This window comes from Centruroides vittatus, unplaced genomic scaffold (assembly GCF_030686945.1).
Source record: "Centruroides vittatus isolate TY-2023 unplaced genomic scaffold, ASM3068694v2 contig_971, whole genome shotgun sequence".
Taxonomy (NCBI): Eukaryota; Metazoa; Arthropoda; class Arachnida; order Scorpiones; family Buthidae; genus Centruroides; species Centruroides vittatus.
The window spans coordinates 530,216-553,674 of NW_027122644.1; positions in this window are offsets into that span (position 1 = coordinate 530,216).

Sequence of the window (23,459 nt, forward strand, 5' to 3'; positions counted from 1 at the left end):
AAATGTATCACACAACAACACATGAATACATGAATAAGCATCATGATTTCCATGTTCATAAAGTGTAAAATTGACTTGAAATTCGAATAAGCGAATCCACATCAGTTAACATGCGTCTGAGATTTAATTATCAGCATTAATTTTAACTTCATAATATAATTTATAAATAATTTAAGATGTATGTGTAACATTCTACTAATTTATTTAATGATAATTTGTGTGATAATTACGCATTTCTTCCTTTCGTTTCCTGTAAAGCGTGCTTCTCCTTTGAACTTATTCTTGCTCCTAGTCATATCACAATAAGAAAAACTCTTTAAAAAAAACACTTTTATTTTCTTTTAGCCAGAATCTTTCTTAATCTTTAACCTCGCGGAGAGAATGAAGATGGTGTAATCAAAGTGAACACATGCTATTGTCTTTATCAGAATTGTCTTTTTCGAGCAGATCTCCAATCTTGTGTTAGAAACAAGAAAATGACTAAGGTTCGTTTTGTTGTCCCTTTGTGTCATGTTACAGTGTAAGATGGAAACGGAGATTAAGACAGGCAGCTTAGCCCAAAGCCTGTAACTGTATTGTTTGTCGCTGGGATGAGTTTCTTTTACCACCTTCAGGGCTCCCGTAATTACAGGAATGTAGAGTTATTGCAATAAAGTATTGCATCATTTGCAGTAATCTAACTTTCTCAACTAGTTTTATCTTCTTTTGTTTTATCTATCTAAAATCCATGCCTTGCCAAAGGCTTTGCATGATGTGAGATAATTATAAAATATTTATTAATTTTCTCATCTTTAAATGTGTTTATACTGTTTTGTTACCTTTAGGATATGTCTACTTTTCACCCTTTTAAATTACAAAATTGTTATTCCGTAATTTATTAAGAATTATACTTTGTCGCTTGATAAAATTAAAAATTTTTAGTTTGTTCTAAAACTATTCGTTTAAGGTATTTTATTACTTCAGGGTTTATTATTTAATTTCGAAATTTATTATTATTATTATTTTTTAATTCTGTTTGCTTAAATATGATAGCTTAATAACCTTTTCCATCTAAAATTATGTAAGACTCTTTACAAATTTAAAACTGTGAATTTAATTTAGCATAGAATTCTTCGGAGAATCTGATTGATTAAATTTAGAATTAAATTAATTGTAATCTAATTTAATGTAAACTAATTTATAAATTATCTTATTTTTAAAAGTTTATTTAATTATTTTTTTGTTCTTGAAAATCATTAAATTACCGAAAGTAGATATTTAATGATCAAATCGAAAAATTTATGTGTTTTGTGATCAATCATTCATTAATTCCACTAAATAACAAGTGTAAAAAGTTGTGGGGAAAAAAATAGAAAAATGATTAAAAGGAAGGATAAAAAAATATATTTTTAAATTAAATTTACATAAAGTAAACTATAAAAATATAAGATTATCTTTTAAAATTATCTGAAAAAGTATCATAAAATAACATTTTAAAAGAAAGATTGCATATATATTTTTTTTAAATCAGTTTTTAAAAATGTGTAGATTTAAACAATCGAAAAGCGGAAACTTTGATTGATGATAGATAACTTACACAGTTTTTTCATTACTTAAAAATCTCCATAAAATAAATTTTAATATTAGAAATCTATAAAGGATTTACTGGAAACAAGATGGTAAAATTAAAAGATAATATAAAGAGGTGGAGAAGAAAGAGTTCATCATTCATTTCCATGCGAATGCACATGAATAATGATAACTTTTCATATTTGAAGTGCTTGATCGATACCTTAATGATGTCTTGTAATGACAATATTCACTTTTTCTGTATTAAATTACTTTTTCAATTAAAAATAAGATAATAGTTTATTATCAGTATTACTAAAAGAAGAAATGAACTTTAAGCAGAAATTTTAAATTTTATTCTAACAATAATTATCCAAACTTTTTATTACTTTATAAAAAAAGAAATTCCCCGATAAGTTACAGTGGAAATTAACTTATTAAATATTGTTTTTAATAAAAAAACCGTGAAATATTATATTAAATTGCCGCTTTCATAAAAATTAAATTTATTGTTCGGTTTTTATGAAAACTGAAATGATAAATTACGAGTAAAAAATTTCCAGTAGCCTAATGTAACTTTTTCATTAAAAACTGAAATTCACTTTTGTAACTCAAATTTCAATTATGTGAAATCTATATTTCAGATTTTCTTTTTTCATTAAGCTTTAGTATTAAATAATAAAAATTCAATTTTATAACATTATTATTAGAGATAGAGTCTACTCAATGATCAAAAGAAAGGAGTGTGAGAAGATGAAGAGTAGGATAAGAAAGAGGACTAATGGATGCTGAGCAGATAAGGCGAATCAGAAATTCGACTATTTCATAATAAAAATCTTTATTAAATTATTTAACAAAATGGCAAAATTATCGCTCTTCTAGCAAAACTAAATCCATAGTTAGAATTTTATAGATTTCACGATAATCTCTAAAATAAACAGTTATTTTAAAATCAAAATTTCCAGAGTCATACAATTACAATATGAATGCGAAGTAAAAACTTCATGACTCAGTGAAATATGTAAATTGAGCTTCATAAGTTTTATTTACATTACTTATCATAAATATTTATAAAAAATTTCAATATCTAAATTCTTTAGTATTTAAAATACTGAGAAAAGTTTAAACACATCTATGAAAGGTATTGATAACATTTAATAATAAAATATCTTCATATTTAATATTTTCTTATGAGTTGTATAATTAGGTTTATTTTTAGTTAGAAAAAAATCTTTTTTAAATATTTGCACAGTTTTTTTTTTATTGTAAATTGATAAATTTTGATAGAATGTCTCTAAAAACATTTTAAAAATTGTATACAGTCGAACCTCCCAATAACGACCATCTCTAAATTTTTCAGGAATATTTTTCCTTGAAATGCATACAAAATATCCTCCAAACAACAGTCGCTTCCCAATAATGATCATTCTTATGTTCCCGTCGGTGACCGATGTTTAGAGGTTTGACTTTAGTTCAAAAAGTAATTTAAAATCTATTAAATTCTAATGTAATGTAAAAATGATATCTTTACATCCAATTAATAATTATCAGGTAAATTATTATTTATAAAATTTATATCTTGGCAGAAAGACAAATAAACATTATCACATTTTATAACAATTTATAACTTATTGTTCTATATAAAAAATTAAGCATTAAACACTTATAAAAGAATATAAAGCATATAGTTTACAACATTTAAATTTGTTATTCAAATAGATAAAATTAGGTAAATCTGTTTGATATTTCTTATATAAAATCTTTAAAAATTCTTATAAAATATTTATTTTTTTCTTATTTTTTAGAAACATTTTTAGACGAAATATATATAAAAATCGAAACTGCAATGATTTTTAAACGTAAATTTTACAGAGAAAAAATATTCTATTGTGTAAACTGACAAAATATCTGTATAAAATTGAAATAAATATCTATTCAAATTTATATTTTTTTCCTTAAAAATAGCAGATCTACTTTTTAATTTGATAGAATTGCAAACATTTTATAATATCAATAAATAAATAATTACATAAAAATATTTTAAAATTTATTAGAAATATTTTTAATTCTTATTAATTTAATTTAAAATTAATTCCTCTTAAATTAATTTAATTCCTGTTGTTATTAAGTTTCCAATAAATATAAAGAAAATAAAATTATTCGTCGTATTACAATTAAGGCTAAAGTTTTGAGGTTAATAATTAATACAAGAATAAATATTAAACTTAAAAAAGGAAAAAAATATATTTAGTTCCAGATATGTGTAAAAGAAACATGAAACTATTTAATTTATTATATAAAGCTTACGTTATTATCATAAATTATAGTCTCTTATGAAACTAAACGTTAATAATGCTTAAATGAAAGAATATCGTAATAAAAGCTGGAGTTTTTTTTTTTTTGAATAATTGGTGTAAATTATTACAGTCGAATCTCCTATTATAAACTTTGCAACGACGACCATTTTTCCGGGATATTTTTTGAACAAAATTGCATACAAATTAACCTCTCTAAACAGCAGCCACCTCCGAACAACGGTCTTTTTTTATGTTCCCGTCAGTGGCCATTGTTCAGAGGCTTGACTATATTACATAATATCATAAATTAATATTATATTATATAAATAAAAATCCATTTCAAACCTGAAAACTTAGTTATTAAGCAGTCTCTTACATACACAATAATAATTTATTTGACTTCAAGGTACTTTTCCCCCCTTGTGTGGAAAAAAACAAGAAAATAAGACAATTAGATAAATGTACCTTTAGAAAGAAATTTTTCATATTTTATTTAAAAGGCAATGAAAAAAAAAGAAGTTGAAAAGATTGATAGCACTTTTATTTATGTTTCAACTGATAACACGGTTGAGATTTAGAAATGAATTGCAAACTTTTTTCGCTGCTTTAACAAAAGGAATAATATAATGTATCTAATTTTAGAATTAGCATGAGATATTTAATGTCACATAAATCTAATTATAGCAGCGACTAATCTACACAAGTTTTACTACAGAAATTTCAAATAATTTAAATGTTTAACGGGTTTAAATTTTTTTACGTTTAATGATTTTCCTTGCCGTATTATTTTTATACAAATTATTAACACTCCTGTATGAAAACGCATTACGAGAAAGTCCGTATGCACGTCCATAGTTATTATAAGATGCTTATAGGTCTTGTAATGGGGCACGGATTATCTCAAATGTGTAACTGAATCTAACTATTTTAAGTTTAATGTCCTATAGTAACTGCAATTACCACTTCTAAAATTAGGCTATCTTCATCATCATTATCACTTCTGGAATTTCAAAGCTTAGCTTTCTCAGAGGGAGAAAGAGAAATGATTCTGTTCTCCCATTCTCATGTACATTTTAGATTTTCCTAATTGCTTGCTAACTGATCATTTATTATGATCATTTCTATTACTCCTAACAATTAATAATTCTCGTAGTGGTGTTCTGTAATACATTATTAGAATTTTATAATTTAATCTTACTAGAAAAAATGCTAATGGGTGAGAAACAATACCCTTTATCCCTTCTAATGTTCTGTCATAGACCTATCTTTCTAATCTTTCCCATTGCAAGCCATTCTAATTTTTTAATGGAAGAACTGAGATGAAAATTGCTATTTCTTTTTAAATATTTTCAGAACGATATAATTAAACTGAATTTTTAACTACAATAGTAGTGAAAATATGTTTTCTTTTTTTATTAAGTTAAATCTTATAAAAGGAAGAATAATAATTAAATGTTATAAAATTTAATTAATTAATATAATTTGTAGAAAGAACAATAGATAAAATAGAATTATTTTAATCATAGATTTGTAATAATACTAAACGTATTTAAAAAGTTTGATTTATATTTTACATCATATATTTTCAACATGTCTTTTATTATTGTAGCAAAGTAAAATTTGTTTATTTTACTTTAATTTTATATCTATATAATTTTTTAAAAAATAATTAAAATTTAATTATGCTATTTATTATTAATTTAATCATTTTCATAAAAAAATTTTACAACACGGTATTGTATTTTAGATGTAATTATAATAATATTCATCATCAACTTTTTCTTTAAAGTTTATTTCTTTACATTTCCACAAACAGAAAAAAAGTCGCACATTAAACAATAAAAGTTCATTCTCCACACAACGTTTTTTAATCTTATTAATCATAATTAAATTTTTAAGGGTGGTATAAAACTAAACAAAGGAGTTTCATTATACTTGTCAAAGGTTTTATTCATCTTTACTCAATTTGTTACATTTTAAAAAACATTTATTTAAGCATACTTTACTATGGCACACATCCTAACAGTGATATATCACTCTTTGCTTACAGTTAATCGCCCAGAAAAATCTCAACTCTTGCTCCGCCCGATATGTCTACAGCAATCCTCATCGCCAGAGCCAAAAGCATCAGATTTGCGTGAGACCTCATTGAAGTTGACAATGCACCATTACTTAGGATCAATCTATTGTCGACACAGCAGCTGTTCTCGCTGACGTATAAGGTGTGGTACGCCTGAATATTCCAAATCTAGCTTGCGTTATTAATCACAGCAATATGGTCTTATAATCCTCTCAATGTCTCAACAAGTTGTCAAATGAACGATAGTCATTTTAATCCGGTCAACAAATCGTGTAATCCAATTGTGACAAATGTGACGTGTCACACTGATTACCTTCAGTTTATGACAGAATATCCTAAAAGTAATTACCACTGTAGTTTTAAAGCAACACACTCATTACTTGTATAAATTGTAGACTTTTATCATTATTTTCCGATAAAATTTATGTGAAATTAAATTTTGAAATCTTTAATAAACATGTATTTAATATTAATAGAAAAATATATGTCCTATATTAGAATCCTGTTTCGCTTGAACTAATGAAATCCTTTCGTTTAGTTATTACATTAGTCCATTCTATAAATATTTAAAACCTTATACAACTACAAATAATTAATTATATTTTTTTGTATAAATTAAGATTTTTATCTTCTCCAAAAACAAAAATATATGTTAATAAATTACTAATGTTAATTAAGTAGGAAAATTTCTTTTCAGTTCATCCATTCTGTAAACGACTTTAGTTGAATATACTAATTTATATTTAATTAGATACAAGAAATATGAATTATAAGAAGTTAAAATATATTAATTTTAAGTATTAATTAATTTCAATTATTATTCTTTTTTTCCTATTTAAATAACTAGGAATATGTAACAGATAAAACAGGAAAAACTCGATTTTTTCAACACACATGTAGTAGGTGCCTGAAGTATAAGCTGGATTTCGTATACGAAGGAAAACTTTAACTACACAATGTGAAAATCGATATCAGCGGTAGTAAATTCCAGACCGAATCGCAGTATTGATGTAGTAAGTGCTATTAAAGTATAGAATCAATAATAACATTTTGACACAAAGAAACTGATGCTGGTCATCAGTGGTTTGGAAAAAAAAAATAAGTGTATGACTGATTGAATACGATTAATTTATAAAATAAATGTTTATTTAAAACATTCAATTTTTAAGATTTAACTAAAATTTTACCCGATGAAATAAATCAATTTAAATCTGAAAATAATGTGAAAATTTTAAAAATGTATTATTGTTAATGATGCGGGAAATGTTATTATGTTATAATAATATAAATACGTTTCTTGTAAAAGATCCATTTTCAATAAAGAGATAAAGATAATTTTTTTAAAAAAAGACTTTCCTTTTTAATTTACCCTGCAGAACATATCATAAAATTAGTGGATTATTGCTTCACAATACGTTTTCTTTAAAATCTTCTTAAACCATCTTGTAATAAGTTGAAAACTTTACTAAACTGACCACACCCGATCAGTTCTTTATACGATTTGGCATGATTAAGTCGAATTTGCCAGCTTTTGACAATTGGCTGCACTGACAGCGCCCTGCTGGGATACTCACGACCACAACTCACTCCCTCACTCATCCATCTCGACACGTCACGTGACTCGCAGTTGAGAGACAATAAGAAATTAAGAAAAAAAAAATCTGATAACAGACCACCCAGATCGGACAGTCGCTCATAAGAGCCGGACGTATGCAATCCACTGTACCGCCTATTAATGAACCACCTGCGAGTTGTATCCTACACATCTCATAATTTTGGACGTTGCCCCTAATCCTGGCAGTTGAGTAATTAATATCTTTTTACTTTTGGGGTAAATATATATAAGTTTTTTTCTTTTTTCTAAAAAAAAATAACGATTTTAATTATACGTAATAGAAACTACAATGATGAAGTGAAAGATCTGACATGTTCGGCTCCTTTCCAAAAGAATTTGTTAATAAAGTATCATATTTTAAAATTTAAAATAATATATAAATATATTTTTTTCCGTAATTAAAACTATTAATTTTTTATAATCTTTATTGTTATTTTTATCTCATTTTAGATCTTAATTTGTTATAAATTTGTTCGTAGATTGTTATCGTGATCTTCATCAGCGATTGTTGTTTTTTTCTTTTCTTCTTTTTTCTATTTTCAGTTGCTTCAGGCATCTGCATGCAAATTTCTATTTTCAAAGCTCTTATTTTCAGGTTATATTATAATTCTTGACAACAAATATTGTGAAACACTGTATTAATAATAAAAAAAACTTTAAAGAGTTTTTTCTTTTTGTTATTATAATAGGATCGCATAAAATATTTTTCTTCGATAGAAATCCAGTAAAATGTATTTTATTTATTGAAAAGTTACTCTGATTGATTCATACAGAATGTACTATGTACAGTAGAATGTTGTAGGTATTCAATATGCCTTCTTTGACAGAGAATCAATAATCTTGTTATAACGGTTCCACCATGTCAATGACGTCATAAGTACAAAATACGGTTCCCTTTATCTCTTTGAAAGATTTTCCTTCAACGTCCGATTAATTTTGGAAACGTATTTATGTTGGAGAATTCGAATTTTCTTTTTTTAAATTTAAAATTCTATCAAAAATACGGTTTGATTATCCGTTATCGATATAAAAATTCAATCAAACTACTGTATTTAAGAAAATTTAATAGTTTAACCTAAAAATTATCAATATCTTTAATATCTATATTAAGAGTTTTAAATATTAAATGTATTTTTTAATTGTAATATAAATAAAATATTTTTTTAAAAAAGAAAACAAGTAACGGTAGTAGTAATAAAATTGAGAGAGATTTTTCAAAAAGTTTCCTTAAAATTTCAGTCACGTAAATACATATTAATAAATTGAAGAAAATGTAAGTTGTTTTTCTTTTCAACTATCTTGACAAATATCCTAGTTAAATTACTTAATGGAAAGTTCAGGAGCGAAATGGAAAACCTCAAGACAATTACGAGCGGAACTTTAGAACTTGAGGATTCTGTCAAGAGTACAAGTTCAGAATACTAAACTTCTACCAATGGATTAAGGCGTTTCTAACATTTGACTAGGAAATTGCTTGATTCTAGCATTAATTGAAGTATCCTCTTCGATGTACTTCATTTATTCGTCTTATCTTTTCTTCCTTCCCCAAGAATTAATGTCTGATCAAGACTTTTTTTCTTCTTACATTATATTACTTTACAAATATTATTTATTCATTCCTATTCTAAATTTAAATATTTTATAATATTTACATTTTATTTTCTTCCCACAAAAATGATTTATTTATTTACATTGTTATAAATTATAAAATAAAATTTTTTATATTCACTTACATTAAATTTTTATAATTATAAATTTTAAATATTTTATTATTGTTTAAAAATTCTGTATTGTTATTAATTTTATTTCTATATTTAAAAAAAATTTTATTTGCTAGTAGTCTTTCTTGGCATGTTAATTAATTTACAACGAATTAATAAATAAAATTATTTATTAAATTTTTATATTTTAGAAAGTTTTTTTTCTGTTTTTAAATAATTTTTTTAGATATTTTAATATAAGAATTATAAGATTTTTATTGCAATTTTATTTGTAATTTTTCCTATTATTTTGTGTTGTAAGTAAAAAGAAATATTTAATAACTGTAAAATAACTTTTTGAATTACTTTTTCAAACAATTTCTTTAGAAGTTTATTGAAAAGGCAACGTTTTCTTCTTTAATTCTTCATTTAAGTCATCAAATCGGAGAATACTTGTATATATACATTATATATATATATATAAGGTTTTATTCAGAAAGGACTACAAAATTGCACTTAATGCCATCCAGATGATATATTGTTCGAGCATTATAGAACTTCTTCTCCTAAAGTTATTGAATTGGAACAAATCAAATCGTAAAAGTCAGAGAAGAGAAAAAGAGCACCAAGAAATAGTTCTTGATACAATATCAAACAGGATAGATCTACTCCTTAAAAAAAAGAAAAAAATCATTCAAGGAAATAACAATTAACAATAAAGTGAGATTAACGAAGACAATAAAAATAATTGAAAATAAGTGAAAAAAAATTATATACTAAAATACAAAAAAAAAGTTGATTTAGTTACACTAAATTGAAGAATTTTATATATAAGTTGTTTAAAATATTTATTAAATCTTATTTTTAAATATAAAATAAAGCGTTTTAATTATTAAGTACGTACGCCAAGTTTAATTAAGGGTCAGGTGACAAGAAATAAAATTTAAACAAATCACAAGTGAGTAAATTTTACTTAATTACTTGCTGAATAAAATGTCGAAAACGTTAATAACAATTAAATCTTTCATTAAAATTTAAACATAGAATAAAATAAAATATAATGTAATTATGTTTTTGTTCTCTTCTAAGTATAATAATGTTCACAAAAGTTTTTAATGATTGTAAATAAAATATAAGTGTATCAGAAAGATAATCAAAAGTGGAAGACAGTACTCAACTTTGGAAGTGAATTATTTAATATTTTATGCAATATTCAAATTTTTATGAATGTTTCATTGTAACAAAGATACTCTACTGTACTTCCTAATTGCATCAAGTTGTTTTTATAACTATACAGCAATCGAAGTTGGATAAACATGCATCCCTTTTGTAAATAGTCTAGACTTAACTATAGAATAGCCCGAAGAGTAGCTTCTCGCCAAAGGCGAGCAAAGCTCTTCCTTTCTTTTTCGTGATTCGATTGACCACCCAGGAACTGCAGAGTGATCTGCATTGATTACAATACATCAACATATTTGATGGATGGATAAATGCAAAAATGCTTCTCGTCCCTTCTGTAAAATTTTATGCAAAGAAACTCTGAATATTAATTCGCTAATTTATAGTGTCTTCCCTCTTTCTCCTTAAAAACAGGAAAGACGTGAAGCTTAGGGGAAAAAAAAAAAAAAAAAAAAAAAATAGAAGACACATTATAAATTTTCTAACTGAACAATTGGCATATGCTATTTTTCTTAATCGCTTACAAATTGGGCGGAGTTTTCGGTTCAGACTATTAAAAAAACACTAATAATAATAATACCAACGTTAATTCAATTCACAAAATATCATTTATAAATATTTAAGACAAGTTTTGACTACTCGTTAATTAATATAACTCATTAAAATTTTAAGAAAATACTGAAATAATTAATTTTGTAGAAGAGATTATTGAGAGTATGAATTAAAAGTAAAATACTTATTAATAGAATCGGAGATAAAGTAAAAGACTTGTAAAAGTATGTTATTAATAATTTATAGAAGTATAAATGCTGCTTACAATATTTTTTTATTATTTTTTAAGTTTAAAAGTATATTTATTATATTATCTGTCATTTTCATCAGGAAAAAAAAAACATATTTAAATTTATATACTTAAAAAAAGGTGCTTAAGTATAATAAATGTAAGCCGATTAGTTTTCTAAATTTTTTTTGTGATATTTTTCTAGTTAATTTAAATATACTGAGATTTATTTATTAAGTTTCATATCATTACTGAAAAATTTAGTCAGAATATTAATAGTTTCGCAGAGGGGAAAAAAGTTGTATTAAATTTTCATTTTAACTGTAATATTCTGTGTTAAAGGAAATTTTTTAAGGTAAGAAAGAAAGTATTGCAAAAGAATTTCTTGGGGAACATCAAAAACTTTCTTCTTCTGTACCACTTTTCGTCGTCATGCTTCGTCTATTGATTACGTTAATCAATGAAAGGAGCGTATGGCCACTCCGTTTTCCATTAGAACAGTTGAGATGGCAGAGGGGCAAGAAGTTGGAAAGAGAACTTGCAGGGTAATGCGAAACGTGGGGAAGACGAAAATGGCTCGTCGTAAATCAAAGCAACAACTGCTAGCTATTGTGAAAACCGATGTGAATTATCCAGAACTATAACTCGGAAGGGAGTTTGGATGAAAATATTCTCTACCCACCCTTCATTCTTATCTTCGGCAATATGAGTGTTGGCAGAGTTACAGTAATCTTTCCAATAAGAAGTGAATCCTTGTCGATATTATCCCATAAATATTCTTTGTGAAGACGACTTTGTGTATTAGAGTCAAAGCTGAATCAACACTCAGCTTTTTCAATGAAGATATCTAAGGAATTTTCTCTTATATACATTTTCTGATTTTTTCTAGATTGTAGATTTTCTGTTGTTGGACGTTTGTCACTTGGTTATCTTGTATTTTTCTTAATGTATGTTTGCCTTCTTGATTCGTTTCTTTGTGATGTAGTGATACATATATTTTACATTAATGTCAATTTTCAAATGCTATTTTATTTTCTTGGAAATTCGAAAATTTCTTTAAAAAGTAAATCGTGATTGATCATTATTTACCATGCATTAATTCCTAAAGTTATTTAGAGGATTTCTTCAATGTTTTGTGTTAATTAATTACAGTTTCATTCGCCAAAAGTTCACTAATTTATAATAATTTCATACTTTGTAAACCGTATATGAAATAATTACAGTAATGTTCAAAATAACCCACTCAGTCGGTTTGACGAAAACACAAAATTTATATTTACAGTAAAATGTACAAAATAATACAAATTAGAGTCACAATTAAATATGCACAAACACTAATCCAACAACAACCGACTATTCCCGTACAAATTCGTCGAAAGAATTCCTTACGATCAAACAGACTTGTAATTAACAAAACCTCCGAGTCAGGAACAGTTCGTACTCAACCACTGGGGTTTACTTTCCCCAGATTTCCGTAACGTCCAACGAGAGAGACAGTTAGAACTTCGGTAACGACGATCCTAATCCGATCCGAGTCCGATCCTCCCGATACGACTTCGATACGAACTCTGTTCCCGCCGAAACTACTGCTTAAATAGTGTCCGGCGTTTGAATCGTCCGCCAATCAAATTTGAATGTTCCCACAACGGCCGCCAACGGTCATTTTCCGCCAGCCAATCGTCCGTCTGTCGTCGACTTGAAACTCAACGGTTCTTCTAACGGTCGTTTCTAACGGCCGATTCTAACGGCTTTTCCGTTATGAAAGTTCGTTATAATAAAACAGGGCGGAAATCGCTTCCCTAGGCGATTCCAAACCCTACAATTACCTTAAAAAGTTTTATAATTAATAAATGTGTTATAAATGAAAAACTTTTCTTTAATCATTACATATAATTTAAATGCATTCTTAAAGAACTTTTGGTGCTTAATTTACCCTTAATAATTGCATATGAAGTTAATATAATGTAATTTATTGATAATTAAAATTAATATTATTTAATATATTAGTAACGAAATCATAGAAAATAATTTAAATTCGAATAAACTTATAAAATAACTTATATATTATTAATAAGTACACATGTATATAAGGAAATATATTTTTTAAATTTAGTTGATTTACATTACATCAGATGTTAGTTTTATTTATTTAATTACAAATTACATTCGTTGGTTCTATTTATTTAAAAAAATTATAGTTCAATATAAAATTTTTCTCTAAACAAGAAAGTTTAAATCTGCACTTACTTTTAATATATACTTGAAAAAAACACAAAAATGCAAATAACTTTACAAGTAATGGTAAAAATTTTAAAGTAATTTAAAAACTTTGTGTATTACTTTAATATTTCAATAACGTTTTTGTAGTTTAAAATTATTTCCTGAATAATATTTCTATCTCATTTAATAGTTTATCATCAAAAAACATTATCTTCAACTAAATTTAATATAGCAGAAGCAACTTCAAACTTTGACTATAGTTTTTGTAACCAGTCAGATAATTGATTAAAGCTAGAAGACGTTTGAAAAAAATAAATTTCATTTTAAAATAAAAGGAAATAGCCTTTAAAATATTTAAAATATACAAATTTAATATTTATTCTTTACTAAGTTAAATAAAATACAAAAAAATTTTAATATTAACTGCTTTGAGGAATGTACTATAAACACAGTATACAGTTTATATATTAATATAAAATCCAGAATAAAATGAAAGTATTGCTTGTACTAGTGGAAGGAGGATTTTTAAACGGATTCAGTAACACCCTACTGTTTTCTAAAGTATTGTATCACCTGATCAGAGAAAAAGAATTACAGGAAGGCAAAAAGAAATCACTAAATAAAACAAAAAGTTATAAAACTCTTAACAAAACTGTTGATCTTCTCCTTCTTAGAAAATCTGATCTCTTAAAGAACATCTGAGCTGGAGATAAAGAATTGTTACTTTCACACCTGTGCTAACAACAGTAGCATAAGGTCTGATATTTTTTAAAATAAAGTTTCATGGATCTTTAACCGGATAAAAATACTATTATCTTATATTTGGTAGAAGTATCATAAAGAGAAGACATAAAACTAGAGTAGATAATGGCTTCTGATATAAAATACTGAAATTTACTTTAATATTAAATGGCAAGCTTATTATGTTAGACTTTCCAAATGGTTATTTTTATTAGATTTCCATCATTGATTTTTTTAGATGATTGATACTAAGAAGCAAAAGTCTTTTCAATCATGGCTGTATTTTCAGCAATTCCTAAAATGTTCAGATGAAATTTAGTTTACTAGAAATTTATTTTATTAGGTAACAAATGATGCATTTGTAAATTATTTTATGAACTATTCAATAAACCTTTGTGTTTTTTTTATATTTATTGGTAGAAATGTTTCCTCTTATACGTCACTAAAAGTCAATTATTTAAATTTTTCATTTTAAGCTCCTGGAAAAAAAATAAGATTTTTTTAAAAATAAAAACATTTTCTTTTTATCTTTTAAATGACTTAAATTAAAATACAAAATGCAATTACTATTTGTCAAAGAATTAAAGAAAAGAATTTAAAATTTAAATGTGTCAAATCCGTTTAAAGATATTACATTTAAAACTATGAAATAAATTTATATGAACGTGCGTTATTTTTATTACAAAATTAAAGTTTTATAATGGGAAAATAAGAAAAGCATAAAATTTACAACTAATCCGGATAAATATAAAATTACAAAGATTAATTCCGGTGTTTTTATGCTTGCTTTAAGATTAAGAACAAGATCCTTTATCGATGTACTTATTAAATTTTTAATTCAAATAACGTTAAGTCGTTTATCAAAAGTTAAACTACTTTATATATAATAAGAAATAAAAATCTATTACTTAACAAAATTTCTAAGCTTATTTATATAAAGAATACTTTTAACTTTATCATATTCCTAAATTTACTTTATTTAATTTGAACATAACAAAAAAATTAATCTTTTTCTGTTCTTTCCTCTCTCTCTCTCTCTCTCTCTCTGCACGTGTTAATGATATTTTAAGCCTCTGTCAATGAATTTTTAGTTAATTTTTTAAATAATTTGTTAAAAGTAAATTTTCCAGATTTTATTAATCTGTTCTCCATTGGCATGTATTGTATCTATGAAACAAACGTCTATTAATTTTAAGAAGATATTCCAGAAACTACTTATAATCGATTACTTTTATGTAATTTTAATTATTTTAAAATATTTATTATTGAAAGTTCTAAGTTTAAATGGATTTAAAGCAAATAAATATTAAATTGTATAGCAATAAATTTATTTTTATTTTTTATATCAAAATCTCCAAATGTGTTTTTAAGGCTTTAGAAAATGGCTGATCGTTCTGAAATTAAATAGTGCTCACTTATATTTTTTATTTTATACGTTATAAATAAAATAAGGTTTAAATAATTTTTCAATAAATTATTAATAAGGAAAATGCACACATTTCTCCATTAAGATTTTCTTGTACTGAAAATATACAGTTATAAAATAAAAAATAACATCTTAAATTCTTTTTATATAACTTGTCTTTTAAATTTTATATCATATACAGTAATAATATTATTAATATATAGTAACTGGGTTATATATTTTATAAAATTGTATATAAACCTCGGAGTATTGTTTATTTATTGTTGTAATCAATTATTAACTGTAATAAAAATTAAAATCGTGAATTAAAAAGACTTTTTTAATTATTTGAAAATTCAATTCGCTGCTGTTTATAATAATTTCAACAACAAGAAAGACGTGAGCTATACAAAGGAAATTTATTTCACAGATTATTTATGTTACAGTAGATAATTAAATTTACAGAGTTGTACTGGCACAAAATTCAGTGCTTTGTAAAGCCAACATGAGCGGAGACGACGGTCTCTGTACATCGAAACATTGAACGAAAGAGGTTATGAATTTGCTCTTGGGGAATGTTCCACCAGACTGATTGTATGCGTGCGCAGAGCTCCCGGGTATGCATGGTAACTAATGAAGGACCTGATGGGCCAGTCGCTATGCTACTATATTCTGGATATATTCGATCAGGGACAAATCTGACGTACGTGCAGGACAGGATATAAGCTGTATCTGTCGCTCTTGAAGAAATCCCGGACATTCTATGACACATGTGGACGAGGATTGTTATGCTGAAAGAGAGCACCAGAAATCAGTCGAAGGGATGGTATTACTTCAGCTTTTAAAACATCCCTCGTGTAGTGCTGCCTGTTAAAGAAACTTGAAATGCGTATGAGGAGAAGTTGCGTATTGAATTGTAAGGCAACCCAAACTCACGAAACTGAACGTATGGCTGGTGTGACGTTCCTTAATGCACTCATCCATGTGCCATTCGCCATATCACGATGTCTGGTATTTTTAGATGAGTCATAATTTAAAGTATCAGTTATCAATGAGCCTACTAACGTCTGCATTCCAGGTACTGTACCATTGCAGTCTATGGTCTCGGATTAAAGGAAGTCACAGTAAGGGGTGATGAGCAAAAAGCCTTCTCCGAATCAAACGGAATCAAACAATACTGGCGAATCCTAGTAGTGTGCCATTGCTGTGCTCTGGATGTTGCTACGTAGTCTGTCAATGCCATATAAGTCAAGTAAATGTATCAGTTCTCCCGTGCAATCGTGAGAATCTGTGGTCTTGTTCCACGACCACAAAGAGTCCTCCTGTCCACTGATGACATGTTTGCACTACTGTACTGATTTTCCCAAACTAATGGCAATTTTAAGGTAGGAAAGTCTGCAACGTGTTGGTAGCGCGATCTTCTTCAGCAACGGGGATGGTTGGTCAGTAGGAATATCACGACTATAATAATAATAATAATAATCTTTATTTGGCGTAAAAGGCTTTCGCCTGTTACAAGGGCGTTTTATTTAAACGCATATTTACACTCATATAATAACATCTCAACAACATTGATATTTTCTATTTACTGATATATAGAATTTCATTAATATTTTGTCATAATTATCATTTAGTAGATTGTTTAACGTAGTTATATAACATATAAATCGTGTTAGTATTAGCACTATCAAACATCTTATACATTTCCTTCTCGCTAGTACAGTTAGCCAATGGCCCAATTTGGAGCCTTTGTAGTTTATCCTTTTCGTTACAGCATTCGCATATAATATGAAATTTAGATAAATTTTTGGTACAATTTGGACATTTAGATTGGGTGTAGTCTATATATTTGTCATTTATAATTATTCCATATTTATTTAGCCTAATCTGTATAAAAAACTTTTTGATGTTAAAGGCTAGGTTTGTCAATATATAGTTGTTATTCTCTGGGTAATTTAAAATTGTTGTATACCAGCTTGTATTTTCCCGTTTTCGTATATCTTCAATGTCTTGAACAATGGAGTGCTCCATAGCTCTGTATATTATTTTTTTACTATATTGCCCCATATTATATGTACGATCCAAAAACAGTTTAATAGAGAAACCATATTTATTTACTATCTTCGATAGCTGCATTATCCAGCTTCGTCTTAAATCCGTTTCCCTTGATTTGTGGTATAGTAAAAACAGTAATTTTGTTGTTATGTCTTCTGCCTTAATAATTTTTTGTAGAAACATTAAATATCTTTTTATTAGTATAGTATTTAATCTGAATCTATTTGTCACAATTCTAATCTTAAGGCGCTACCCGGGATATTATATTCTAACTGGAATATCTTGCGTATAAATATATTCTGTAGTTTTTCAAAGTCATTAAATTTATCCATACTCCAAATTGGGGCCGCATAGCCCATTGAAATCATCACAAGCGAATTAAAAGGTTGAAAATGTGTTCCTAAGTTCTTTAGTTTAGCTTGGCAGAATAGACCAATTAAATTACTTATTACAATTTTTGCTTTGTTTAGTGAATTTTTATAATGTTTCTCAAACGAGAGGTTAGATGTAAACGTTATTCCTAAGAATTTAATTTCCTTGACTATTTTCACTTCTTCTTTATTAATAAAAAAGGACATGTGCTTTTTGGATACATTACTACCATTTCTGAATATCATTATTGTTGATTTTTTTGGATTTATTTTAACTCTTAACTTTTCCAAGTATTCACAAGTTTGTTGAATCTTTCTACGGAGTGCAGCTACAGTGGGAGCTACCAGCACAATGTCATCAGCATATGATATAGTATGTATAGTCTGATTTTCAATTTGAATTCCATCTTCGTCTCTTTTAACGCAATTATTTAGATCAAATAAATAAAAGTCGAAAAGATATGGGGACAACGGATCTCCTTGTAATAGTCCTCTGTAGGTAATAAACGGTGTCCACATATTTGTATCCTGTTTAATGATTGTCTTATATTTTCCGAACAGCAGCCCTATCATTTTTATCAGTAGTTCATTTGCCTCATATCTCTTCATTTTACACTGTAGGTCTGTAATGCTAATCATATCGTATGCTTTTTCAAGATCCAAAAAAAGGGCGAACACTTTATGTCTTTTCTTAAGCTCTTTTCTTAAGCCTTCTCTCTTTCTTGTATTTGGATTAGTGACAACAACACAAAGAGGGCTGTCTGGGTACCACCCCCTTCTACAAACGCGAATTGCGTTTCATTTCTATATTTATTAACGGCTGTCCAATGATTGAGTTTACCAGCTAATACTGCAGTAAATACTTTCCGCAGACAAGACAAAAGAGCTATTGGTCTATAGTTGGTTGGGTCCTGTCTGTTCCCTTGTTTAAATATCGCGGTAAAAATAATTTCGTTCCAATTGGCCGGTATTATACTATAACTGTAGAATTGATTGAATTGTCTGGTTAAATATCGAATGATTTCTAGTGGCAGCATTTTGATCAGTGTATTAGGTATGAATATCATGACTAAATTTCGCTATCAGTGGCCGAGTGGATGAAACCACTGAACACTGGTAGTTGGTCGCGGGTTCGTACCTGACCAACAGGCTAACTGCTTAGATTTTTTCGGGTTTCCTTCACGTGTCTAATAGTTAGATTAGTTTTTCGTAGGAGGTCCTCCCGGGAGACAATCCTTGTAGACAGTCCATGCCGTTGCCTTATCCCATCAATCCAATACAACGACTGAGTTCAGATCAATTACTGATTAAATCATTGTGTCCTCCTTTTTAATCCAATACAGGAAAATTTAGAGCACAGTTTCCAAACTGAATTTGTATATGCACCGTAAATGTAATCATTTACATATCTCACCCTGATGTACTCATTCTGCAAATTTCAGATCATTTCGATTTGTTCTTCAAGATATTGCAATTTTCACAAACACCAAGTGAATATATTAATGATGTTTACTGCGTCAAAATGTCAATAACATTTTAATTTTATAATAAAATAAAATTACCAAGTATATCAATAATTTAATTAAATTTTTTGTCTTCCATTTAATTATGTACAGTACCTGTACATTACACGTTATTAAATTTTCATATATATATTGGTATTTCGTTATAAAAATGTTTTTTATTTATTAATTTTATTTAAATTAAATTATTAGTTCTATAAAATAAACATAAGCCTTTTCTTTATTTACTTTTATAAATATAATTTCAAAAATGCATTAGTTTGTTTTAATAATTAATTCATAAGTTTGGAAAAATAAAAGAAATTTAGTCAAACAGTATATATACAATAAAAATTTTTAAAATATTTAATACTTTGAATAAAAATCAATGTAATAAACTTGATAAATGTATAAATTTATTAGATATCATTATAGTTAGAATTTTATTAAATGTTTGCTATTTATTTTAAAATATTTTCCGCAGACAGTCTATAATTATTATAGTATATTTGCAAAGTATAAGTATATAAGTTTATACATATATATGTTTAAACATAAGGTCAATTTTTATTATTCGATTATTTGACTACTATTAGAAAATAATTATTTAAAAATTTATAAATTAAAACAATAGCTTTTCTTCAAAGAAAAATTAATTACTCTGCATTAAAATATTTGACAAGTAAATTTAAAAAGTACGACAAGTTTTAGAAATAATTTATTTTATTAACTTATTCCTCTTTTTAATGTTTTTAATATTTTAACTATATTCAAAAAAAAAAAATCCAAAATAATTTTAAGAAAAGTAAGATATATAAGCTGAAAATAAGCAAAAATATTTATATTATGTAAGAAAAATAATGATCAAAGAGAGAATTTCAAGATTTATAACAAACAAATTAATTTGTTTACATTTGTTTTATTTGTATAAAAGAAATTAAATAATATATATATATATAATTAAAATGTCTTTCTTTATTTATTATCGAAAATATGAAAAAATTGAATAAATAAAAACGGTTTGACTGTAAACACAATAGGATATTTTCACTTTAATAAATAAAATATTAATTTAACATTTTGTTTTAAATATTCTCTTAAATGTAGAGGTTTCTGCTGCTTAACTAACGCGTAATATAATTTATTTTATTTTATTTTTGTTTTATATAATAGATCTACTGAAAATGCTTTACGGAACTTCTTCGAAACATTGATAATTCCGTTATTGACAAAAGTGAAATCTTGGCAAAATTTCAGGTAAGTTACTATCTTTGATCATTTAATATACCTAACGAAATACACGCCTTATAGAATTTTAAGATGTCCGCGAAATGATTTATAATTGAACATTAATAAATGTAAATTTTACTCTGTAACCATAAATTTTAGTTAAATTATAACATTTATAAGCTTTTCTGAAATAAATTATATTATATCCTTAATCAGTAAATATAAACAAATTATATATGATATATATATCCGATTAACTAACACCAGTTATTTCAATCTCATACTTAATATCTGAAATGATTCCATGTAAAACAATTAGCCTTATTTTGATAATTTCAAATATTTAAATTTGTTTAGAATATTCTACAATACTTCAAAGAATCGGGCATTGTAAATTTGGCAGAAAAAAAACAACAAACATATTAAAGAATAAATATAATAAATATTCATTGTAAATACAAACTATAATCTATAATGAAAGTTCTTTGTGTCTTCCTCTTAATATTTGTTTCTTTGCCAAATTCGTATATTTTATATAGATTTTATTAATTCTTTTTAACGGTTTTAACAAATCTTTTAAAAATCTCTTTAAATGTTTTAGCATAAACCGATACGCTATAATGTTTCTATTGATTATGAAAATCGATTTAATTACACAATATAAAGTAAAATCTCGTACTTTTATTTTCTATTATTATTATTTTTTAATTTACTTTTTGCATAAATTTTCGGTTCCTTTTCTCAATGTTTTAATTCTATAAAATTATTTCTTTCGTTTTTGTTTTATAAAAATGAATAAAAATATCGTATTGGCTTGTGCAAAAAATATTTTTAAAATAATAATAATAATAATAATAATAAACGTTTATTCACAAAAAGAGAAAATTTCCCTGTTAAGGGGGTGTTACATTTAATAGGAAAAATTACAAAAAAGGTTGAACAGTTTACATATATAAATAATAATCATTATATACATTAATTACAAGTATATTTTTGTTGGGTAATAACAATCAAAGCCTTAAAGTTATTAATACAGATAAAATCACAGTTATTTAGTAGTAATGAACAATGAACTATTAAGTTAAGTTTTTTAATATTTGTGTAATTTTGATAAAGTAATTATATAGTTTATATAAAACTTTTTTATTATCTTTGTTGATACTTATTCTAAGTTCAGGGAGTGATTTACATTGAATTGTTCGTTTGATATCAAGTGAGTCGCGTACATTTGTTAAGCCTTGACAATCCTGTATCAGATGGTAGAGTGAGAGTTTTTCGGAATTGCACCAAATACAATGATTATTTGCAAAATTAGTATAACTGTTGTTGATGTAAATAGAATATTTATTAAGGCGTATTTGTGCTATTAATCTTTTCGCATTTAAAGTAATTGATTTAGATATATATGGTTGTGAAGATGGAATATGGAGCAGATTGGTGTACCAGGGATGATATTTACTCTGATTTAAACTTGTTTGATTCTTGTTAATAGATGAGATATTGCAGATTCGATGAATAGAGTATAGCCATATTTCCAGTCTTGCAAATTATCTTTGAATAGCAGGTCAGATACACCGAATGAGTTTAAAATTTTTTGAAACTTAGTTTCCCATAATTGATTTGAACTTATGTTTTCGCTGTTTTTGATAATTTCCTAATGTAGAACAATTAAATTATTATCACTTTTAAATTTTATACGGTAGTAGAATTTTATTATACGTTTGAGAAAAAAGGGGAATGAGTATATACGGTTGGTTTCGTTACAAATAGCATAACCAGGAATAGATCTTTCTAGATTGAGAAGTTTACGAAGAAAATAAATTTGAAAAGATTCCAGTTTATATAAGTAATCGAGACCCCAAATTGGACTGGCATAGTATATAATGGGATTAATGATTGAATTATATAACTTCATATGGATATTCAAGTTTGACGTTTTCGTAGATACAAGAGATTGTCAATTGCCAGCTTTTTTGTTATTAATAGTAGTTAGATGTGCTTTGAAGGTAATATTCCAATCGAATATGACTTCCGAAAAATTAACTTCTTTAACTATTTGTAGGGGAGTATTATTTAGATACAATTTCGATTTTGTTTGTGAAATTTTACAATTATTACGGAATATTATAATCTTTGTTTTAACGGGATTTATTGTTAGATGCACCGAATTGAGATATGAGTTTAATTGATTAATTTTCCTCTGTAAAGAAATTTTATTAGGCGCAAGTAAAACCAAATCGTCGGCAAATTGAATATAGTGAAAACCTCTGTCAGCGATCTCAATCCCATCACTGGATTGGCGAAAAAGATGATCTAGATCAGATAAGTAAAAATTGAATAGATACGGTGAGAGAGGGTCGCCCTGAAGTATTCCACGTGATAAATTTAATGATGGAGAAATGTGGTTTTCCTGTTTAATTTTTATACAATAGTTTAAAAATAATTTAAGTACTATTGTTGAAAATTGGTCACCTGCACCATTAATTTTTTATTTATGAACCAGTAGAGGAATGTAGACAGAGTCAAAAGCCTTTTTGATATCTATAAATGCCGCGTATGCTTTCCTATGTTTTATTATTAATTTAAGTTTTATTATAGACAATAGTAGAAAAATTGCGAATTCGGTTCCTTTATTCTTGGTGTAAGCATATTGAAATTTTGCATCTAGAACCGTACCTTTGGTCCACTGACAAAATTTAGAGGCTAGCATTGACGTAAAGCATTTCCTTAATACT